General features: G+C 45.6%; 1 protein-coding gene across 1 annotated transcript in view; it reads right to left on the bottom strand.

Moving 5' to 3' along the window:
• ZNF707 (zinc finger protein 707) overlaps positions 1–1327 on the bottom strand; it is a 33259-nt gene extending 31932 nt beyond the window's left edge. The window contains exon 1 of the mRNA XM_011975661.1: positions 1229–1327. The gene's annotated coding sequence lies outside the window, so the exon portion shown is untranslated. The remainder of the gene's footprint in view (positions 1–1228) is intronic.
• Positions 1328–5068: the final 3741 nt, after the last annotated feature.

The raw sequence follows: 5068 nt of genomic DNA, 5'->3' as shown, positions 1-5068 counted from the left end.
AGGAGAATCACTTGAACCCGGGAGGCAGAGGCTGCAGCGAGCCGAGATCATGCCATTGCACTTCATCCTGGGCAACAAGAGTGAAATTCCGTCTCAAAAAAAAAAAAAAAAAAAAAGGAAAGAAATTTAATCTCCAATCTCCAATGTGGCAGTACTGAGGTAAGGCCTTTAAGGGGTGACTGGATCACGAGGGCCCTGCTCTCATTTGTGGATTAATAGATCAATGGGTTATCAGGGAGGGGATCTGAAGGCTTTACAAGAAGAGACGAGACCTGAGCTATCCCGTAAGCATGCTCAGCCCCTCACCATTGATGCCCTGCACCATCTCCAGACTTTGCAGAGTCCCCACTAGCAAGAAGACCCTCACCAGATGCGGCCCCTTGGCCTTGAACTTCTCTGCCTCCATAGCTGTAAGAAATAAAATCCTTTTATAAATTACCCAGTTTCAGGCCACGTATGGTGTCGCACACCTGTAGTCCCAGCTACTCGGGAGGCTGAAGTAGGAAGATCACTTGAGCCCAGAGGTTTGAGGTTACAGTGAGCTAGGGTGGCATCACTACCCTCTAACCTGGGCAACAGAGTGAGATTCTGTCAAACAAACAGATAAATAATCCAGTTGCAGGTATTCTGTTGTAGGCAACAGAAAATGGACTAGGACAGAAAATTGGTACTGAGAGTGGGGTGCTGCTAATAAAAAATAACCAAAAATGTAGAAGCGGCTTTGAAACTGAGTAACGGGCAGAGGCTGGAAGAATTGGGGGAGCAGGCTAGAAAAGGCCTAGATTCTGGTGAGGACTTAGAAGACTAAGGAAAGACTGGACCTCCTTGGAGATCCATTAAGTGGTCACAACCAGAATGCAGATAGAAGTATGAACTATAAAGGCCATTCTGATGAAGTTTCAGATGGAACAGAGGAACAAGGTGTTGGACAGTGAAGTAAAGGTCATCCTTAATATAAATTGGCAATGAGCTTTGCTGAATTGTGTCCATGCCTGCAGGCTTTGTGGAAGGTCAAACTTGAGAGTGATGAACTAGGATATCTGGCAGCAAAAAAAGAGAAGGAGCTGCTGGTGGCCGGGCGCGGTGGCTCACACCTGTAATCCCAACACTTTGGGAGGCCGAGGCCGGCGGATCACCTGAGGTCTGGAGTTTGACACCAGCCTGGCCAACATGGAGAAACCCCATCTCTACTAAAAATAGAAAATTAGCTGGGCGTGGTGGAGCGTGCCTGTAATCCCAGCTACTCGGGAGGCTGAGGCAGGAGAATCGCTTGAACCCGGGAGGCAGAGGTTGCGGTGAGCTGAGATCCCGCCACTGCACTCCAGCCTGGGTGACAACAGCAAAACCTCATCTTAACAAAACCAAAAACCAAAAAACAACAGAAAAAGGAGCTGCTGGTTACTTTTGGCCTCTTATGCTGAGCTTGGAGAGCAAAGGAATAGTTTAAAAATAGAATTTATAATTTAAAAGCAGAGTGGAAAGATTTGGAAAACTCAGGCTGGCCATGTAGAGTAAAAGTGTGTTCAGGAGAGGAAACTAAGGGTATAGCCCAGTGAAGTTTGTCAAAGAAATTAGCTTGGATAGAAGGGAGCCAGGTGCAATTCTCCCAAGACAATGAAACTAAGACCCAGCAGGCATTTCAGGTTATCGAGGCTGCCTCTCCCATCAGAGGCTCAGAGGCCTAGGAAGGCAGAATGCTTTCAGGGGACAGACCCTGGGAGCCCTCCACAGGCTCGCCCAGGGCCACCTTAGGACTCTGCTCCGGGCACCACAGCGTAGTGCTCCGTGGTCACCCAGCCATTGTTCAAGCAGCCCCAGATGTGAATGCCTCACTCCAGAAGGCACAAGCCCTAAACCCTGGTGGCATCCATGTGGTGCTAATTCTGCTGACTTACAGAAAGTCAGAGCTGCGAAGGCTTGACAGCCTCCATCCAGATTTCACAGGATACCACTGAAAGCCTAGGGGCCCAGGCAGAGACTTGTGGCAGGGCTGGAGCCACTACAGAGAATCCCCACTAAAGCAATGCTGAGTGGAAGTGAGGAGCTGGAGCTGCTGGGAAGTCCCCACCAGGGTAATGTCTAGCGAGGCATGGGAGTGGGACCACCACTGGGAACCAAGAACCGTGGAGTCACTGGCAGCACGCACGCTTGCCTGGAAAAGCTTCAGGCACCAGAGACTAACCCATGGGGGTAGAGCAAAGCCATCGAGTGCGGTTGCCTGAGGCCTTGGGGACCCAACCTCACCCTGGGGTGTCCAGGAAGTGGCACATGGAGTCAAGAGAGATGATTCTCCAGCTTCAGCATTTAATGCCTTCCCTGCAGGGTTTCAGACTTGCTTGGGACCTGCTAACCCTTTCTCACTGCTTACCCCTCCCTGATGGAGTGGGAATATCTGTCTTTTGCCTGTACACCATCATTGTATCTCGGAAGGACATAACTTGTTCGATTTCACAGGCTCACAGATGAGACTCTGGACTCTGGACTTTTAATTCAGTGCTGGAATAAAATCTGAGGACTATGGGATTGCAACAAATCTGTTTGTGAGAAGGACATGAGTCTTGGACAGAAAGCTATGTTGAGTATCTGCCCTTCCAAAACTCATGTAGAAATTTCATCCCCAATATGGCAGTACTGACAGCTGGAGTCTAAGAGGTGATTGGATCATGAGGGTGAAGCTCTCATAAATGAATTAATCTACTTTGGCCGGGCGCAGTGGCTCACGCCTGTAATCCCAACACTTTGGGAGGCCGACATGGGCGAATCACGAGGTCAAGGGTTTGAGACCAGCCTGGCCAACATGGTGAAACCCCATCTCTACTAAAAATACAAAAAATTAGCTGGGCATAGTGGTAGGCGCCTGTATTCTCAGCTACTCAGGAGGCTGAGGCAGGAAAATCGCTTGAACCCGGGAAGCAGAGGTTGCAGTGAGCCGAGATCACACCACTGTACTCCAGCTCGGGCGACAGAGTAAGCCACTACGCCCAGCCAGAAGACATCCTTTTAAATGTAATTAAAATAGAATGTCAAATAAAATGCAATAAAATGGAATGGAATGTTTTGAATTTTATGCCAATAATTCACTGTTTTACATGAAATGAATAATTCTTTGAGAGACAAAAGTTACCAAACTTGGCACAAGAAGAAATACAAAAACCTTAAGTGTTATAGCTGTTCAAAAAAATTGAATTTATGGCTGGGCACAGTGACTCACTCCTGTAATCTCAACACTTTGGGAGGCCAAGGTGGGCCAATCACCAGGCCAGGAGTTCAAGATCAGCCTGTGCAACATGGTGAAACCCTGTCTCTACTAAAAATACAAACACCCGGCCACGGTGGCAAGCATCTGCAGTTCCAGCTACTCGGGATGCTGAGGTGGGAGAACCACTTAAACCTGGGAGACAGAGGTTGCAGTGTGCCGAGACCACGTCACTGCATTCCAGCCTCGGTGACAGAGACTGGATCTCAGAAAAAAAAAAGGAAGGAAAGAAAAGAAAAAAAAGAAGAGAGCGAGCGAGGGAAGGAGGGAAGGAAGGAAGGGAAGGAAGAAAACACTTAAGGAAGAAATAATAGTATCAATATTACATAAACAACTTCAGAAAACAGATGAAGACAGAATAATTCACAATTCTTTGACAGTAACAGTATCCTGATATCAAAACAAGGACATACTCTTACCAATTCTAAGGAAAACAGAACAAGGTGCCTAGTCAGTACAATAAGAAAAAGGAACAAAGTCCATATAAATTGGAAAAGTAAAATACTTTATTCACAGATGACATGATTATCTACATAGAAAATGCTAAAGAATCGAGAAAAAAGCTACTAGAACTAATAAGTTCACTGATCTAGGTTGCTTGACACAAGATCAATGTACAAGTCTAATGCATTTCTATATACCAGCAATAACAACTAGAAAATAGCTTTTAAAAAACCTTCTCACTTGCGATAGCATGCAGAAATATTAAATACATGAATTTAACAAAATGTGTGAGAGCTGCAAACTGAGAGAAATCCAGAGATCTAAATAAATGGGACAGTACACCATGTTCAACAATTGGAAAACTCAGAATTGTTAAAATGTCATTTCTCCCTAAATTGAACTATAAATCCCAGAAGACTTTCTTTTTGTAAACACTGATAAAAGTTGTTTTTTGAGACAGAATTTCGCTCTTGGTTGCCCAGGCTGCAGTGCAATGCCGCAATCTCAGCTCTCACCGAAACCTCCGCCTTCCAGGTTCAACAATTATCTTGCCTCAGCCTCCCAAGTAGCTGGGATTCTACAGGCCCCCAAAACCACACCCGGCTAATTTTTTTGTATTTTTAGTAGAGACGGGGTTTCACCATGTTGGCCAGGCTAGTTTTGAACTCCTGACCTCAAGTGATCCGCCTGCCTTGGCCTCCCAAAGTGCTAGGATTACACAGGCATGAGCCATCGGACCAGCCTGAAGTTGATAAAAGTTGACTCCAAATTTTATATGAAAATGCAAAAGATCTAGAAGTCAAAACAAAAAACAAAACAAAACAAAAAAACAAATGGGAAAAGAACAAAACAGAAGCTCTTCCAATACCTGAGTTCAACACTTATTATAAAACTACAATTGGCCAGGAGTGGTGGCTCACACCTGTAATCCCTTTGGGAGGCTGAGGCAGGAGGATCTCGAGGCCAGGAGTTCAAGACCAGCCTGGTCAACATAGTGAGACCCTATCTCTACAAAAAAATATAAAAAATTAGCAAGACGTGGTGATGCATGCCTACAGTCTCAACTACTTAGGAGGCTAAGGCAAGAGGCTCACTTGAGCCCAGATGCTCGAGGTTACATTAGCTATGACTGTGCCACTATACTCCAGTCTGGGCAACAGAATGAGATTCTGCCTCAAATAAAACTACAGTAATCAATATAGTGTCATATTGGTGTAAAGCTACACACACAAGAAGAATGGTGTCCAGAACAGACCACTTCTATGTCAGTTAAGTTTTTACCAACCTGTGAAGACTTGGTCATTGGGAAAGTAGACTCAACAAACAGAACCGAAACAACTATCCACACAGATCCAAAGTGAATCTTGA

Source organism: Mandrillus leucophaeus, unplaced genomic scaffold (assembly GCF_000951045.1).
Source record: "Mandrillus leucophaeus isolate KB7577 unplaced genomic scaffold, Mleu.le_1.0 Scaffold158, whole genome shotgun sequence".
Classification (NCBI taxonomy): domain Eukaryota; kingdom Metazoa; phylum Chordata; class Mammalia; order Primates; family Cercopithecidae; genus Mandrillus; species Mandrillus leucophaeus.
This window is presented reverse-complemented; position numbering and strand designations above follow the sequence as displayed.